At 40.8% G+C, this 19,937-nt stretch overlaps 1 protein-coding gene across 2 annotated transcripts in view; it reads left to right on the forward strand.

Annotated features, from left to right (window-relative positions):
• Window positions 1–19,937, forward strand: part of ENOX1 (ecto-NOX disulfide-thiol exchanger 1) — a 374,261-nt gene that overhangs the window by 173,132 nt on the left and 181,192 nt on the right. The gene's annotated exons all lie outside the window — the stretch shown is intronic.

Consider the following 19,937-nt stretch of genomic DNA (forward strand, 5'->3'; position numbering starts at 1 on the left):
GAATTGACATGTTCAGTTGAAGTCCACACAAGGTAATCATATTGATACTATTTAAAGAATGTTTTTGTGTTATCAGATAAGGAAACAAAATAAAAGTCTTCAGCACACGTTCATGCTGTTTCTTCCTCTCCTGATAAGGCTAGACTCAATCACATCCATCCCAGGCAACTGAAGAAGATTTCTAGGGGCAGGCAAAAAGAGAGGAGTCCATTTTCAAGATGCAGCTACACAAATTCCTGGTTTGTCCTGGGATGTTGTCCTAACAAAAACATGGTACATGCTGCCACTAGTACAGGAAGCATGAAAGATTAAATAATTAAAGATAATCCAGCCTGTGTTAATGAGGGCAAATAAAGGTGTTCTTCAAGAGCAAGAAAGATCAATGGAAAAAGAGACTTCTGAACTGAAGCCCATTGGCAGGAAAAAACAATTGCACTGAAATCTGCAAATAAAGACACTGAACCAGTCTTAATGGTAAAAAACGATTTTATTAATTGGGACTCCTTGTCAAAACCCATTGAAAAACTGCCAGAGTACTGAGAGAAGAGTTCATGGCCCTTGTCACCAAGGTCACTTTGTAGATAGTACATCCCTGTGGGCATCCTGGAACACAGCAGCAGAGCCCCAGGCCTGAGTGACATCCATTGCACCGCACAGATCGTCTTGGCTTTACTCTTCTGAAACCCCTAAAGAAGTACAACTGGTGATTTTTGGCCTTCCAGATTGTTCAGCGGTAAGCAAGTGGCTGAAATGAATCTCACTCATCTCAGTGCAGCCTTCAGGTTTTTGGGAGTGTATATATATACCTGCTGTCTTACAGAGACAATATACGCCAGAACCTCATCAAGGGCAAAAACCTCGCTATCATTTTTACAGGGCAGCAGACCTCATGTAGTCATCTGTCCCCTATGGCTTCAAGGCATCAGATTTGACTGCTCATCTACATGCAAAGATGAACTACACCATTTTATATTTATCCCTTTCCCAACCTGTGCTGCCCTTTTACTCCGTATGTCAAGTCTTTCATGAAAATACATCTGTCATCATGTGTTGGTGCTTCTTGTTCTTAGGCTTTCCAGGCACCTGGATGTTTTGCCTCTCTTAATTAAGCATGGGTAAAGATTGCAACCAAAAACCATAATACAGAGTGGCTTTCTTCATGATTCAAAGTACGCTGTGAGCTGGCTGGTAAGATCCCAGCATCAAGGAGAAAGTTTGGTAAGGATTCAGACAGCTGAAGTAGCTTCTCCCAGAAATGTGCCTCTCAGTAACAAATTTATTGAAGTAGTGGAGTTGTTCCATTCACCTATTATTATGTTACTGCATCAAAGACAGAAGTGAAGTGGGGCTCAACTGCAGTGCTGGCACTATTTAAGTAGTGTTTTTAGGAAGGATTTACTGCTGGGAAGCTACAAGCTCTAGTGTGTATATGTGTATATGCACGTGTATGCATGCACAGACACAAAGAAGACTGGCTTGTTTGCAGAGCAGGCGCAGATCTTTGACCCACGCTGGACACATACATCTTCTGTGGCCTCCTAGACCAATCCTGCACTACGCTGGAGCTGGATGACATTAGGATTTTATGTGGACGGTTAGTCCAGCCTTGTGGACCACCAGTTTAGAAACATGAGAGCACAAAGGATACCACCGCTGTGGTCAACACTTGTCCCAGGCTTTGTACTGAGAGCTCCAGCACAGCAGCCAAGGAGTAACTCACACAGTATTTCTTTAGAAACTGCAGCCACTGCCCAATGATTAACTATCTTTTACTGTCAGCTGTGTTATGGAAATTAATTTTCTCACATTTTAAATCTTGCCTGCCTGCTTTTCCATTACTGTTTCGAAGAACTGCAATCCTCTTCAATTGTTGTAGCCTGACCAGATTTTTATTAGCAAAAGGGCAAATACTGAACACAATGCTGTGATGAATTTTATGTTTCAGCTGTTTTTCAGAAGGAACTTGTAAACCAGATGCATTCAGTCTGCAAACAAAGAAACTATAAAGCAGTCACAGATGTTGTTTCTTTTTAAGCACAGTGTAAATAAGAGTATTCATAAAACTTTCGTGGACTGTGTCTGTACCTTTTTTCTGCAACGTTACAGCAAAAAAATTAATAACCCCCATCATCATCAAATAAAATGTAGGATTTGGGCCTACTTTCATGGTGAAAGAAATAAATTCTAAGTGTATCTCTTATGTTTCCTATATGTGCATCAGTATACAACTCTTGGTAGCCTGAAAAAATATATGTTGACTTTTGCATCACCTGTAATTAGTTAGACTACTCTCACAGAAAATACAAAAATCTTGACTATACAGTCACATCACACATGTAGTGACTGTAGTCACACGTGTTCAGGGATAACAGAAGATTCTCCCTTGTATCTTATGAATATCTTTTATGCAGGTGCATTATGTTTGCGTGGCCATAAATTAGCACAATGAAGCCTTATGGTACTCAGTAAGATTTATTTTTCACCCCAGAGACTAACATTTTTAAGTTTTTGAATTATTTCAGCTTTTATTACAAAAGTTTTTACAGATTCTCATCGAGCCTTTTGCAGTTAAGACACTGACAGTGGTTAGATTAGAAATATGACATCTGCAAATTTGTAAAAATAATTTATATACACGTAACAGAATATCAATTACTTGAAGTTCCTGCTTCAAATGCTGCACGTCTTGCACAGAAGTAAGAGCGGTTTCCAAGTGAATACAAGTTGAATAGTTCTGTCAGAATTAAAAAATAATATCAAATTGGAAAAAGCTATTTTCTACAATCTGTTGGGGGTGTCTTTAGAAAATAAAGACCCTCAGTGTTCACAAGCAGTTGCTGGCCATGTAATTGTGTTTAGTACCTGATTCATCTCCAGCTGAGCAGCAGACTTGCTGTGGACTAAAATGAAAGATGTTGTATCAGAAAATTTAGAGTAGCTCCAGTTTGCTAGACTTCTTTCACTTCTTGTCTGGGCAAGGACTTCTGCCATAAAGGGAACTTAAAAAAATACAATAAATATACAAAACAAAATTTCCATCGGTCATACCAGCACCCTCTAAACGTATTCACGTTGTCAGTAACCCATACACATTTTTCAGGCTATCCTTTATGGCAGCTGTTTGCAGAGGTCATGCAGCAGGAGAAGCCGTGAGGGTACTGTTCAGCAGAAACAAAGGAACGTCTCTTTTCAGTTTTGCATTGTACAGTTTGAAATGATAAGGCTCAGTAAAAAGTACAATGCACTAAATGGTGTATGAAAAACTGCTTCATAACTCTGGCCTTAAGTGGCCCACCTGAAAGCTATCGCAGCAGATGACAGTGACTGAGTAAAGAAACGAGAGTCCTTCTTCGTACAGAGGGTAAAGTGAAATACTGAGAACATTCAGAGTTTGTGTGTCCTTGGAAGTTTAATAAAATTGAGACACTGCAAAATCAGAACAGCTTGGTCCTTAAAAAAACAAAATAGTATTTATCTGCAAAGCTCTATCTCACTTCTGGGCTTTTCCATACTCACACTCCTGTTCTGTTTTTGGGTTTTCGGTTGGTTTTTTTTGTGTATGTGGACAAATTGTTCCCGCACACTGAAAATACATTGTTTCTTTAAAGATGTTACTTAAAAACATCTCAAGATCCCCAATCTTTACTAATATAGCAGTTGTGGTGACAATCCAATCACTCAGTTAGGAAGCTGGGGAGAAAAAATAAAGTATTTCTCAACATGCCATTCTCTAGGTTACACAAATCTCTTCATGGTATACAGAAAATAACAGAAAGTTCAAGGGATTATGTTTAAGAAGAAAAATGAGAAAAAATAAATTATAGTAGAAAAATAAATTATAATTATAGAAATTATAGATGTGTATTAATAATAATTACACTGGAAATTTCCTGGGCATATTCCCACGCTTCATTTCTTATTTTTGGCATTGAGTTAATGCTGAGGTTTTATATTTATATCCCCTTTCTTTCTTCCTTGCTTACTTTCTTTCTTTTCCACCCCAGGCCCCCCTTAAGAAGCACAAAAAAGTATAAATGCTTTAATGATGCCTTTGTGGTACTAAACCACTTTCGAAGCACCTTTAAAGCTGTTCCTAAATACCTCAACCTTGCTAAATCACTTTAACAGTCCATTCTTATCTGTGTATCTGTCAAAGTAGGTAGTCATGGAGGCTTATCTGTGCATGTTCAATATCCTAAATCTGTCTAAGATAAGGACAAGAAGGAAAACAGAGTAGAAAATTGTAAGGTGTATGAAAATGTTAAAAATCCTGAGACAAATTTACTTCTGTGTAAACCCATTTAATTTTAGTGAATTTGGTCTCTCTGTTTGAAAGGGTAAGTGACAGGTGGGTTTCATCTTGCCCACATTTGGACCTCTCCAATGCAGTTGTCTACAAGGGCAGTACTTGCCTGAAGTTCTCAGCATAGCTGGAGAAGAGAAACAAGCACGTCTAAAATAGGTCAGATGAATTGACTGCCAAAACCCACTTATTTCTCTCTTGTGTCTGTAAAAAGAGCCTCAGACAAGTACCTCAAATGTAAGTATCTGCTTTGCAAATGTCCAGTATTCAGCAAGATGAACCACACTCATACTGTCTCACAGATATTGATTAGCAAAGCATATTAAGCAATAGGAGAGGTGTTAAATGCTGCTCAGATACAAAGTTCCTGCTTTAAAAAAAAAAATCACTGTCACATCAGACAAGGCAGAAAAAGAGTGGGACAAAGGCAAGATTTCATCTGTCTTTTGCAAATGGGAAATAGAGGCATGGTTAACAGAGGTTAAACCAGTTTCAGTCATCTGGAAATTAACCATATCTGAGGTTAACGGGAAGGCTGAAAAACTGAAATTCCCAGCACGTGTCTGTCCCAGCTGAGTTTTACCAAATACATTGACCTATTTTTGGTCTCCAGACTGGGATATTGATTTTTCAGGGTAGTTTTGATATTTCAGAGTACAGCATGTTTTCATATAATTTTATATGTTCCAAACACAATGGATGATGATTTCAATCTACCGCTGTGCCCCTGCCATGTCGCCCCCAACTCAAAATGAAATCGTCTGATCTGTGTAGCTCATCCAACACCCCAGAGATAACTTATAACTGCCAAATACAGGAACCGGCTCTCCCTACTGAAATCCCACTGCCGTTACATTCAGTCTTTTTGTTGTAGTTCCACCTCCTATTCCCAAAATACCTTCGGTCTTCTGCAACTAACTAGCTGTGAGTCCTGCAGGAAATGAAGTCTTCTTCACTTTGCAGCCTGAACTAGTCAATAAAAATAACCTATACTGAACTGCTGAATGCAGCAGACATTAACATATAATCCCATGTATAATCTGTAGCATAATTATAGGGGATCTAATAAAAAACGCCTACATTGGGGTATTGCTTACCTCCTGAGAGCTTGACTTAAGACTCCTTTAGTGTATCTTCTTTTAAAATACAAACTAAGAAAAGGTATTTTATGTCCTACCACTCATAGGCTAACCGTAGGTTGACATGTATAGATTCACCGTTTGTACTCTCCCATTTGAGTTAGTGGAGCAACTGATGGTAATAATAAGCTGTCTGCCCTCTGTGGACACCAGACATTAAAGGAGGACTAAGACAGTCCTTTTCTGTGTGAATTTCAGAGGTGTTTTGTAAAAACAGAGGAATGTGAGAACTCAAGCTCTCTAGGATCAATGCCAGGCTCCAAAGAGAGACATGTAACCATTACTTACAGACTTGCTTGATTTTTTTACCTTCCAAGGTGATGGTTATTCTGCCACTCAAACATTTCCTCTCCCCCTGTCCTTTCTACACCTGGCCTCTTCTTACATCTTATATTCACCTTAGTTCCTCTTCCACCTGCTATTTACTTCTTTGCACACAGTCAGGATGAGTAGGTTTAGTCTACCCTATTTGAGTCATCTGAAACATAGACATTGGCATTTGAGCTAGCTTCTTGGAGCTTTCTTTGTATTCTCTGAAGAGAAATAAGCCTTTCCAGGGACAGCTCATACCATCATAAAATACACAGCTAAGATCAGACAGATCTAAATTATGCATCTAAGATCAGATAGCCCTCAAGAAGAACCTGTTTGTTCCTTTGACTGTAAAGGGTCTATTCCAAATCTGAATGTCTCCTTTTTTAGGAATCAAAAGCTAGGGTACATGAATCCTATCCAGAGCTTCCTTTTCTCCTATGGCAACTGGACATTAATGCAGGGAAAGGAGTGGGCAGAAAGTAAAAGATTGTTTGTGGTCTTAGAGGTAGTGCCCACGGTCAACAGGAGCAGCCCTGGAATAAGGTCAGTTTAATACGTGGAGATAAAGTTGGCGGACTGGACCTTCATGGGCTGGGGCACACTCAAGTGCAGACATCATCTATGGAGAATTTGGTGCTACCAAAAATTTGTATGTATGAATATGTACGAATTATCTGCCAAGGACAGGCAAAGAACATTTCTTAGACCCTAGCTCTATGCAGACAAATTTGAATAGAGTCTCACAAACATAGCAAACACAGCCTTGCTTGACCCTGCTCAATATGCATGTTTTTCTGGAGACAGTGGAACATTTTAACAAAAGAAAATATACAACCCAATTGTTTAGATGAACTAGCACAAGCTGATTTTAATTTTTGATCTGCTGGGAGCAGGGTGACAGGAGAGGATAGGCGAGGGAGAACAGCCCGAGGCAGACACCCTCACATGGAAAACTTCAGTCTTCGTAGCTGGTGAAGTTCTATACTACAATTACAGTTCTACAGCATTATTCGATCTTAAATATGCATGTCACTAGAGTGGTTTTACAGAGAGTATTTACTGTATAGTTTTCTTTCACTGTGATTCAAGATGTAAGAATAGAATCCATATTTTCAAATGGGATTGTTTTTATCAGTTTAACCAGCCCACTGTCATAACTTACTTTCCCTGTGTTCTTCATATCTTGATGTATTGGAAGTTGTTTCTAAGGGGACGCAAGCAGAAATGTCAGGCTTTTCAACCTGCTTCCATTTTCAATCCAGCCTGCTTTGCTCTTACAATATCAAACCTTCTGGGAGTCTCTCTACATGACATGGACTATAAAAGGTATCAATAACAACAGGAGTTCCTGCTGTGGAAGGGTACTGTAATTGCAATTGCCTAGGATCTGGAGATTCATTATGGAGAAGGCGAATGTTCTGCAGTTTGGTTCTCTTGGGTATATTCTGTCTCTCCCTAACAAATCACCACTTCCAGAGTGAGTTTTCTTTTTATTTATTTGCTTATTTATTTACCTTAAAAATAACTGAGCACAAACCAGTGCACCTCCACAAGTGGCAGAATATCAGAAGTGAAAAAAAAATGCTACTGACAAATAATTTAAGAAATAATAATAATAGAAGATTAAATGCATACATCCTCATGTTAGTCTCTGATTTAAAGCTTGATGACCACACACTTGGACTGCATTCCCAACAAGTATCGAGAAGACATATTTCTTCTTGTGTACATAAAATAAGATGTGTTTGTATAGCTGTAAGTCCTGGTTTTGCAGTGTAGCTTGGCACTCATAATAAAGGAATAAATATTAGTTTTATGCTAGATAATTTTAACGGCATTTGAAAAATAGGACATAATAAAACATAAACATAATATTTAAAAATATAGGCATGTATTTTCTTTACTTGCAGGTATATATTTCACCTCTGTACACAGTGACAGCTTGCTAAGGAAAAGCACATTTGCAACATAACTTGGCTGCAATCATTAATTTCTTTCTACTTTTTAAACTATTCCTTTTAAATGACTGCAAAGTAATCTCACCAGAAAAATGTTTCTGCCTCATTGTTTTTGGCACTGTGCCGTATTAAGATATTTTTAGCTGTCTATTCTCATTTTGCAATTCATATGGATATATGAACACCAAAACTAACTGCCCAAAGCACTATTCCCTGCCTTCTGCAGGTGTTTAACTTCCCCATCTCACCACTGAAGTTTATGAGAGTTGCACGTAATGGGCACCCCTTTGAAGATCATGCTACTAACTTTTTATTCTACAAATTTAGATCAATTGTTCCCACTAATTAATGCATCTTTAAATATTCTGCATGAAATCACACATTAATGGTATAAGCACTATGTTAGTATGAATTATTTTTTGAAAAAAAGAATAGCTGTAGAAATAATTGTAGTCTCAGAAGACTGTAAAGAGTCCCTGTATGACTGTTCAGGTGTAGACCTCTGTAATTCCATGCATTGCATGCAATTCCTTGTATGTTTGTACCACTTCTCATAATGAAATAACACATTCCTAAATGAGCCCTTTCTGTTGCAATACAAGTATTAAATAAAGCTCAGTACAGCCTAGAGATAAAATGCAACATTGAAATGCTGTTACTTTACATACATTAAGACAGATCTCTTCTCAAAGCTGTTTCTCCTAATGCTTGGAAAAATTGTTACTGAAGTCATTTTTGTGATAACACTAGCACCAGAAGGCTGTTGGAGCTCCTGAATATCTGGGCATTTTAATTAATTTCAGTATAGCTGTGCTCCAAGTTATTCCAGCCTTGGCACTGGTTGCAAAAACACTCCTGCCAACCCTGAACAAACCACCTAAGCCAGTCCAGCCTCACCAGAAAGATTAATCCTTCATGTGACACTGAAAAGCAGTCAGCCACATCCACCCTCTCAGAAGCTTGGGTTTTTCAAAGGGCATGACCACCAGCTCTTCAGAAAAACTCCAAAAGACCCCATTTTCCAGTAGTCTTAACAATTCGTGTTCTTAAAGGCGTCGACTAAATATTCCACTACCAGCACCAGAGAACCCACTAAGAGCTGCTAACATCTTTTGTGCAACCTCCTTTAATCATGTGCATCTGTCCTTCTAGCCACCAGAGCTGTCCCAGAATCTCACAAAACTGTCTTCTGTCCATCTGTTTGTCTGTCCGTCCATCCATCCATCCATCCATCCATGCATCCATCCAACAACTGTGGTATGGAGTCAAACAGATAGACAGATCTTAAGGACTGCAGGTGACTGTGGCTGGAAAGCTGCCCCACAGAAAAGGACCTGGGGGTGTTGATTGACAGCCGGCTGAATATGAGCCAGCAGTGTGCCCAGGTGGCCAAGAAGGCCAACGGCATCCTGGCTTGTATCAGAAATAGTGTGGCCAGCAGGAGTAGGGAGGTGATCGTGCCCCTGTACTCGGTGCTGGTGAGGCCGCACCTCGAATCCTGTGTTCATTTTGGGCCCCTCACTACAAGAAGGGCATTGAGGTGCTGGAGCGTGTCCAGAGAAGGGCGACAAAGCTGGTGAGGGGTCTGGAGCACAAGTCTTATGAGGAGCGGCTGAGGGAGCTGGGGTTGTTCAGTCTGGAGAAGAGGAGGCTGAGGGGAGACCTTATCGCTCTCTATAATTACCTGAAAGGAGGTTGCAGAGAGGTGGGTGTTGGTCTCTTCTCCCAAGTGACTAGCGACAGGACAAGAGGAAATGGCCTCAAGTTGCGCCAGGGGAGGTTCAGGCTGGATATTAGGAAAACTTTCTTTACTGAGAGAGTGGTGAAACATTGGAACAGGCTGCCCAGGGAGGTGGTGGTGTCGCCCTCACTGGAGGTGTTCAAGGAACATGTGGACGTGGCATTGTGGGACATGGTTTAGTGGGCATGGTGGTGTTAGTTGATGGTTGGACTTGATGATCTTACAGGTCTTTTCCAACCTTAGTGATTCTGTGATTCTGTATCTGGTGGTGGGTGTGGGTCCTCCAAGCCGCTAGAACCCTCTCTGGTATCACATTTTCCTCTTGATGACAACTAGTTTGGCACATGCCCATCCATCTACTTAAACGCAAACACAGCTGCACCTGGATACTCTTCCATAGCTGCAGGCTCTCTCCATCACAGCAGAATTACTATACTTTCTTAAAAACCCTCCTTACAGAAGGCTCCAGAGTTCATGCCTTGCAGACAGATAAGCTCTGGTAGGTCTAATTTGCAGCAGTTTAAGACCTTGCAATATTGAATTTTTGCTTGGTAATTCAATAATAATTCACTGAGGTCATTGCCCTTGAAGTGAAGAGCAGCAGAAGGGGGATCATGTGCTTATACCTGATTAGCCCCAACACAGAAGTTGGCATTTTAGGTTGTACCAGCAGAGGAGGTGGTTATGTGATCTTATGGGTAGGATGGCTATCGAGTGAATGGGGTATAGGCACATGTCCCCTTCTGCTACCCCTGCTACAGAGCCAGGCAGGAAAAAAGGGCAGTTAACAACAGTAATATATGGAATTGACATACCTTTTACTTTCAGGAGCTGGAGCTTTGAATAACTATTTGTGTTTTACATGCCAACCAGTAAAATGGCATATTTTACGAGAGGTCCTTTCCCTGTTTCTGTAGACTCGCTTCCGCTCCACTTCAGTGTCTACAGTAAATTCAGGCTTTTTATTCGTATGAAGAGCATAGGAGAAGTGCAACAACGTGAGAGGAAACTGGATTCTTTTGCCTTTTCTACAATAGCAATTAAGTTGTTTGGTACATTTAAATCATTATCACCTATGCAAATGTCCTGAAGACAGAAGTCTGCACAGTTGCCGGAGAGGCAACAGGTTTTGAAATCAGCAGGGTAGCAGAAGTATAAATAGTGACCTGATTTTATTTACCAGTCCTTTGATACCAGTAAGGATGCGGGTAGAGAAATGTCCATCTCCTTTTCAGATTCCAGTCTGATTGCTCACAGCTGGGAATCAGTCCTCTCACCATTTTTTTGCATTAAACATGAGACAATTCATGTGAAGCCACTGGTAGACAGCAGGGGTGAGCCAAAACATACACATTAAAGTGTCCCTTTCTTGGTATTAAAACTGTGTTGGAACTGGATTTGTCAATGCAGATTAGCAAAGCAATGGGCTGAGATGTGGAGGGTCATTTTTCTCCAGTGTCATCACTCCAACGCACCTTTACAACCTCTGCATTGCTAAAGGACTGTGTGCTAAAAAGTGTGCTAAACCATGCTTTAAATCTTTTTTGGAGAACAAGGATAACTTTGGAAAGCCTCACATATAAAAAGAACTGTGAATATTGCTTAAAAAAATAGAAAGTGGCTAAGTCAAACTCTTCTTTGTTTATTTTTAACTGAGTTTGCCTTCACAATATCCCAAATGATTTGACTGCACAGTGCTATGGATTTATCACTTGCAAAGTTTCATATTTTTAAAAGTCAAAGCCCTTTTTTTGAAGACCACTAACAAGCTTAGAAAATGTCCTTTGCACTGTTAACCACATAAAAATGATACAGATTTAATTTCTTTTGAAAATTTATTTGTGGCAAGAAAATACTCTCAGGCTGAAGTGTTCTTTGCCAAATGTAGTCTACAGTGAGAGTCTGCAGGCCAAATTCTGAAACCAGTGAAAAACAGGGCTTGTTAGGGGAAATCCTGGCATCACCTTTGCCTACCTACATGTTCATGGGTGTTGTAGTGGTGTTCACTATTTCACTGCATTTGAAATCTTTGTATTTGCTTAGTAAATCCATCATTTTATGAGAGTTTTAAAAATTCTTCATTAAACTTACTTTATGCCTCCCTAAATCCATAATTTTATTGATAGTGAAAATAAGACAGAGTGACTGGAAGCAGACAATAAAACCTGTATGTATAGGGCCGTTTACTTACTGTTTATGTTAAGAGAATATATGATTGTTATAGTTTTGATGAACTGTCCAGGCCCTGTTTATACAGTGGATTTTTTATCCTGCAGTGTTCATACAATATTTCACTGAATGCTTCTTATCTGAACCCTGGGGTACTCTATAATTCTTGAATCTAAGAGTAGAGGCATGTCAGACATAAAATAAGAAATGCGGAATGTGAGATTTTGAGGCATATTTCAGGTGATTTTGAAAAATATATCATACTTAATAATAAGAAATGCTCCTCTAGGGTAAAGAAAAAATGTAAGGAGTGAGAAGTGAAGATATTCTTTAAGAGAAGTTTTAGCTAGGATAGGAGAAACAGAACATGTGCAAAATGAAGCCAGTGATATGCTTGTGAATAATGAGGGAGTTACATTTGGTGAATGGATGTTATGAAATTTAAGTTTCTGCAAGGATGGATGGAGGCAACAGGAATCAAACTGAATAATGGAAATCAGACTATTGGGTTTGCAGTATCTGTGTGGGAGAAGAATCTCTTCCTGTAAGTCTTATCCTGTGACTAAGGATAGGAAGAGAGTGGAGGGAGTGCAGCAAAATAATGGAAGAGGAGGATATCAAGTACGTATTCAGAGCTTTTTAATCTATTACTTGTTATTCATCTCTGAGTAGGATATTACAGCTGTAGGGATGATGGGATGTGAGCTTCAGGATGAATTTTGAGGGATGAGGTTTTTCTTTTCTATGGTTAGATTTTTATTCATGTGCTACTTAATGGAAACCATGTGGCAGTGATGGCTGGGAGTTTGTGTCTGTGTATCTGTGAAAGTGCCCTTTTTAACAGAGCTTTTAAAAGGAACGACATATAGTTTAAACTTTGTATATCATGATTTTGTGAATCTGGTGCATTTGACAGACCTTATGAAGTTACACCTCTGAATACCTAACTCTTTGGTATGTGAATGCTCTAGAAAAGAGTGTGATAAAAGTTGACCAGCCTGTCCTTACTTTATGTTTTTCTTTAAGTGGAAGAGATGTCAGAGTGCACGTTTTACCTTCGAGCACACCCTTTTCAAGTTGTTCCCCTCCATGCCTACCTTCACTATGTCTTTATTTTTGGTTTTTACCCCTCTTCTGTCACAGTTTTCTCCTTCTTTCCCCAACTGACTCAATCTTGGTTTTCGCTTTTTACATATGCATTATGTTGTGTAAATATCTGCACAAAATGCGTGAGGGAGATCTCAGAGCACTGGTCTCTGATCACTGGTTCCACTTTCTGTACTGGGCAGAGGGGAAAGCCTTGTGGCTTCTGTTTCATACTCCCAGGCAAAAGAGATTCAGGACATAAACCAGTTAAGCAATAAAAATCACTAATTACCCTGCTCGCAAGCCATCAGGGCAAAGGAGAAAGCTAGGCTTTTTTACTGCCATGTAAAGAAAAAAAGCACTATGGTCCCTCTTCAACTACCCCACGACTGCAAGGGAAACAAGAGGGAATGGGGCTTCTTTCGCATCCCTTGTGCACCAGAGGATCAATATCTCCCAGAGTACAGGACACCCTCTGCCATTTTTAGTTCCCTGCAAAGAAAAAGTGCAAGCCAAGGTAAAGACAGCCATGAAGGGTGGGGAAAGGATGCATATGGATGGAACATCTTTCTTACAAGGAAAGGCTGAGGGACTTGGGTCTTTTTAGTCTGGAGAAGACTGAGGGGGGATCTTATCAATGCTTATAAATACTTAAGGGGTGGGTGCCAGGAGGATGGGGCCAGTCTTTTTTCAGTGGTGCCCACTGACAGTACAAGAGGTAACAGGCACAAACTTGGTCATAGGAGGTTCCATCTAAACATGAGGAGGAACTTCTTTCCTTTGAGGGTGGCAGAGCACTGGAACAGGCTGCCCAGAGAGGTTGTGGAGTCTCCTTCTCTGGAGACATTCAAAACTCACCTGGAGGTATTCCTGTGCAATCTGCTCTAGGTGAACCTGCTCTGGCTCTGACTAGATGATCACCAGAGGTCCCTTCCAACCCCTGTGATTCTGTGATGTAATTAAGAACTGTGTAATCTCTTGTAGCCTGGTGGGAACACTCAAGTTTCCTAAGTGAGAGTACATTCATTTTCCACACTTCAACCTGGAATCACTTGGACCTCGTTTCCGTAAATGTTTGCTACCTGCAGATCCTCACAGAAAGGGTAAGCCTGACAGGCATCTCTGGAGATCATCTAATCCAACCCCTTGCTTAGAGTAGGGTCAGCTACAGCGTGTTGCCCAGGACCATGTCCTGTTGAATGTTGAATATCTCCAAGGCTGGAGATGCCACAATCTCTCTGGACAATTTGTGCCAGGGTTTGACCATGCTCACATTAAAAAAAAAAAAAAAAAAAAAGTTTTTCATATGTTCATATGGATTCTTCTGTATTTCAGTTTGTGTCTTTTGTGTCTTGTCCTGTCACTGGACACCACTGAGAAGAGTGTGGTTCAGGCATCTTTACTCCCCTTCATGAGGTATTTGTACACATTGGTAAGATCACCTGAGCCTTCTCTTCTCCAGACTGAACAGTCCCAGCTCTCTCAGCCTCTTCTCGTACCAAAGATGATCCAGTCCCTTCATCATCTTTATGGCATTTTTCTGGATTCACTCCAGTGTGTCTATGTCTGTCTTGTACTGGCGAGCCCAGCACTCGACCCAGCACGCCAGATGTGCCTCACCAGCCCTAGGCAGGGGGAAAGGAGCACCTCCCTTGACCTGCTGATGACCCTCTGCCTAACACAGCCCAGGATGCTGTTGGCCTTTGCTGCAAGGGGGCATTGCTGCCTCACAGTCAGCCTGCCCCCCAGGTCCCCCCAAGTCCTTTTCTGCAAAGCTGCTTTCCAGCCATTCGTCACTCAGCATGTACTGGTGCCTGGGGTTATTCCTCCCCAGGGACGGGACTTCACATCTTCCTTTGTTGAACTGCATGAGGTTCCTGCCAGCCCATTTCTCCAGCCTGTCCAGGTGCCTCTGGTTGGCAGCATGACCCTCTGGTGTACCAGCTACTCCTCCCAGTTTTGTATCCTCTGCAAAGTTGCTGAGGGTGCACCCTGCCCCATCATCCAGGTCATTAATGAAGATGCTGAACAGTACTGGCCCCAGTATCAACCCCCGGGGTTCACCACTAGGGACCAGCTGGACTTTGTGCCGCTGATCCCAGCCCCCTGGGCCCAGCTGTTCAGCCAGCTTTCAGTCCACCAAATCTGCCTAAACTCTGTTCTCAGCGTCCTTGGAAATCCTTTGCAAAGTTTCTCACAGTGGCTCAAGCTTGCCCCCCATATGTGATAGTATCCAAAATCAGAAGGAGGTTTGTATGTTTTACCTCAGAGATTGTCCAAGGTCATGCGAGAAATTCTTGTAGAGCTACAGAATAAAACCAGATTTCCTATATTTTAGATGTTACATTAAACTTCCCATCTCTGTCACCTTTACTGTCCAGATTTATAATGTAGACCTGTATCTGCACAGAGACATTTCTTTGTCACGGTCTCCTTTTCCCAACTGTATTTTAAATATGTGTATCATTCCTTAACAATACTTTGTATTTTTTCATTGTGTGTAACTGAAAAGGACAGAAAACGTAACACGTGAGAACGTCCCTCTTTCAGACAGCTGCATGATCACAAGTGCGTTTCCATCCAAAACACCACTTCTAATGGAAATAGAAATAAACAAACGTGAGGAAATTCTGCTTGTCTGCTGCAAACCGTTCTTACTGCTTTTGTTAAAAGCCTCACCTGAAGAGGTCTTGGCTGAAACAGATTGAGCACAACCTTGCTAAGAAAAGACAGTGGGAAGTGTGTGGGGAGAGAGTGTAGAAGTGGACACAGCTCCATGGGTAGTACGACTGCACGTGTTCATGCCTGATAAAGGCACAGTGGTTAGTTGCATTTCCTAGCTTCTGAATATCTGTGTAATTGCATACTCTGAATACAGAACTGGTCATTTGTATTTTAGATTGCCTTCAAAGCGGTGAAACCTTTCTTCTTCTCCAAGCCCAACTGATACTCCTTGCCTGTAGTGCTGATTTTCTTTCCAATGTGACTCCCAAGCACGTGACGTGCTTTGACCTAAGAGGTACTGTGAAAACCCTGCTTGCCTTGGGAGTCAGGATTCTCTCAGTAAGGTTCAATAAGTTCCCTTTAAAAATAGATACTGTTTAATCTTTTCTGCTTAGGACTCAATTCTGATGTCCCAGAGGACTCAAAGAATTTTTTTTTTTTAATCAGTACTTTAAAGTGGTGGGTGGGTAACCCCGAAAAATTCACACTTTTTTTTATGTGTGTGTGTGTGTGTGTGTATATACACACTGTTTACTCTTTAAGAGACTTTATTTAATCCCAGTCCATCTCTCACGCCTAAGAAATGGAGCCCCCCCCTTGTGTGGTTCAGGGCCGCTGCCGTAGCGGCAGTAGCCCCGTCCGTGATGGTGCACGTTGGGACAGCCTGTTTGAGCGAGTGAACTGGCCGTGTCACTGATGGATGCGGTGGGAGCACTAAAGAAGAAAGGTACATTTTGAAACAATTTTGCCACCAATGACTTTCTTGAGAAGTCTGTTGAGTGCTGCCGTCACATATTAGTTGTGTCCCTTTACTTTTACAGGTCATCTTAGCATTTTCAGGTGAAGGGCCTGATGTTGAATGTCTCTGTCGTGACTGATGTCCCGCATACCGCAGTGGGCACAGGCAATGGTGACTGTAGGTGCAGCATAGGACCTGTGTTTTCCACATTTCCAAGTTAAAGGAGCTTCCAGTTAAAACTCTTTTCAAGCAGTGAGTGCTTACAGGTTTCCTAACAGGAGATCTTTGGAAGGGGCGAGCTTTAGAGAAAATAAATGAGAACTATAGTGTTATTCTTTTAGTCTTCAATTGTCTGAGGTTGTTGTTAATAGAAATAGTTGCATACATTTGTCTTCATTAATCATTTCAAGGTGTTGCTTTTTGATGCAGCCAGCCCTAGCAGTTCACAGGCACTTTAATTTTCCAATTATCGTACCTGTGGCTCAGAACAGATACTGATTAGTTTCACATTTTGCTCTGTGGGCAGCTTAATGTTCTTGTCACCTCACATTGAGTTTTAAATGTGCAGAGTGTACAAGAATGTCAGATGTGCTCCCAAGTCTTCTGGGTCAGGCTCAGCAAGTTATGATGTTTCTGTATCTGTACTGATAGGTTTCTGAAAGATAGATGAAAGAACAAGGTATGGTTTTAGGATCCTATCACAAAAGTAACGATTCTTCTTGTAAAGTGAGTGTGAGTGATTTTCTGTTGTATTCTTTTTCATATAAATTTTTAGCTGGAGACGAAGGTGATGCTGCTGGCTGCTGTAACAGCAATACAAAAGGAAGTTATGATAGCAGCAAGAGCAATGCTTTTCATATTTGCACACAATTACAAGACCTTTTCAAACTGTAGTAGTGGAAGCGAAGGAGAAAATAAGTTTTGAAAAGCCCTAAACACAAAGATTAATTTTATAACAAATAGAAATGTTGCCTGTCTCCTCTTTATCAATTGTGTACCAGCTATGACTCATTCGTGCATGATTTTTTCTTTCTGAAAATTGCCATGGAAGAAATCCCCTCCAAAACACAGAACCACGCTGAACATCTGCTGTCTAGGTATTCATTAGTTCTGTCTGCTCTGCTTTTGGCTAATTGCCTGGGAGTGAAGTTGAATCATTTATAGGGACTTAACCTGGTGCCAGTTATAGTAGTAAAGATCGTGTAACATTTTGATAAAACCCAGGAAATGTCAAACATGTAGCCTCCCAAACATAAAGTTTATTTACTGGTTTCTCATGCACTTTGTTTGCCTACAATATTGCCTGCACAACTGATAACAGAAAATGTATTTAATAACTACTCAGTGCTAATATGCTGTAGTATGCATGACTGACTAATTTAATTTATCTCTGATTAAGCCTATTATGTTTGAGATCACTTTACAGAAGAGACTTTTTTTGCCAGCTGTAAGCTTATTTGAATTGTAATATAAGTTAATAATGTGTGAAATAACTACTGGTGCCTGCTTCTAAATGTTAATTTTACCAAATGACTTCCTGAGTTAGTGCGTACAGAGCTCATCCATTGCAATGTAGTTAGTAAGGTGTTTGGACGTAAGGTTGCCTAGGTAAAAAGGCAGGTGTGTGGCAAGGGGATAAATGGCTGCTGTTGCTGCTGAAAAGGAATACAATCATAGCCCAGTCAGGGGTGGCACATCGTCTATATATTGCCAGCATCAGCTGAGAAGAAGGCCTTGTGATGTTCTTCATCTCGAAGTATTTGTTTCCTATAAGATGCAAGGGGACTGCTCGGGAAAACATAGAGAGGAATATGTGAAACAAAAAGTTGTGAGAAAGTGAATCCAGGACCTGAGTATGTTTAAATAGGAAAATAGCCATTTGGGTGGAATTCTGAATTTTTCTCAGACTGAGGCTGGAGCTGGCAAAGAAGTGGGGGGAAAAAACCCAAAACAAAGCCCAAACAATTAAAACCTGAGAAATGGGGGGGGGGGAGGGGGGGGGGCTCAGAATTTAACTCTGCCAAGGAAAACTAAACTTATTTTCCCTAGGGAAAAGGAAGACTGTTTCCTGTTTCCCCTCCACTCTTTTCTGTGGCCTAATTGTTAGAATAGACAGGCACCTAATGGAGAGGGAAGCACAGATTTTTCTGTGCATAAGCCATCCCAGGGCTATTGATCACTGGCAAGTGAAACTTTGCGATATCTGAGAGTTAGCCACTTCTTTCTCTGAGAGGCTGCAAAGTGCTATCAATGATCAGTTTGGAAAAAGTTCTGTGTTTATCAATTGTTGCTTTTATGAGAAACCATAATTATATGTATTCTTGCTTTATTACATGTTTATTTTAAATCTGCTGAGAAAATTCAGGTGGAAGGAATGAAGTCTTCTACCTTGTTTAAAGAAACAAGTGTGATAGTCTGGGGTTTAGTCTATGAGACTATTTATAAGCAAAGACACCTAAATTATGTGTACTTCGCATTTAAATATATGCAACACCAACTGAAATAAAAGGAAGTCAATACTTTTCTCTGTCAGATTAGTGTATCTCTTCAAATTAGAAAATACATAGGATACTATACTTACTGTGTCAGACTGAGCTGCCAAAACAATGTCACTTGCCTAGCATGGAAAGAAAAGTATGCTCCATGTAATTTCTTTTCATGTCATTCTATTCCACCCTCCAAACATTTCTGGCATGTGATAACATGTGGGATGTCAAGCGCTATTGTTCACATTTTGTCATGCTATCTCATATAGATCAGTTATCAGCAAGCCGAGCTGCACAGCAGCTCTGGTTTCGAGGTCTCTCTTCACAGCATGTCAAATGCTAGCTGGCAGGACAGGACTTTGGCAGGTCCGCCACCAACTGTCGGGATGCACGTACATATGCAATTGAATACATGATGGTTGTAATGTGCAGAGTAAATTTCCAGTGGTATATAATCACAAAAAAACGGTCTTTGTATAAAAATTTCTGGTATGGTGGCTTCAGGATTTGTCCTGTAGTACTGGCGTTACAAAGACTTTTCCTCTTGGTGTTTGCACAGAATAGTCATCAATGAGTGTTGGAGGGAATGGCATGTCTTTTTCATGTCAGACAGAGATGGGACTGATACTCTTAGAAGCAGCTGGCAAGGCTCAGTGTTTAGGTAGTATCACATGGAAGGAACATAGTGCATCAGCTTCCCATGCTCTGTACAGTCCTCCAGGTGTAATCCAGGGCTGAATGTGATACACAGAGATCTGAAAATGTGGTGCTGTATCTAATTTAGAGATATCCGCGCTTTCCCTGCATGCTAGCACAGACTCCAAAACAGCCAAGGGGAGACCTCATTGCTCTCTACAATTGCCTGAAAGGGGGTTGCAAAGAGGTGGGTGTTGGTATCTTCTCCCAAATGACAAGTGATAGGACAAGTGATAGACTGGATATTAGGAAAAAATTCTTTGCTGAGAGAGTGGTCAAACATTGGAACAGGCTGCCTGGGCAGGTGGTGGAGTCACCATCACTGGAGGTGTTCAAAAAATGTGTAGACTTGGCATTGTGGGACATGGTTTAGTGGGCATGGTGGTGTTGGGTTGATGGTTGGACTTGATGACCTTACAGGTCTTTTCCAAGCGTAGTGATTCTGTGATTCTATATCCTCTATCTTTGCCTGGGCGGCTATGGGTAGGGAGGTTATTTATTTTATTTTATTTTCTTCTCTACAGAGCAGGATTCTTTTAAAAATCATAAACCAACATTTTTTCCTTTTTTTAATATCTTGC

Source organism: Gavia stellata, chromosome 1 (assembly GCF_030936135.1).
Source record: "Gavia stellata isolate bGavSte3 chromosome 1, bGavSte3.hap2, whole genome shotgun sequence".
NCBI classification, from domain to species: domain Eukaryota; kingdom Metazoa; phylum Chordata; class Aves; order Gaviiformes; family Gaviidae; genus Gavia; species Gavia stellata.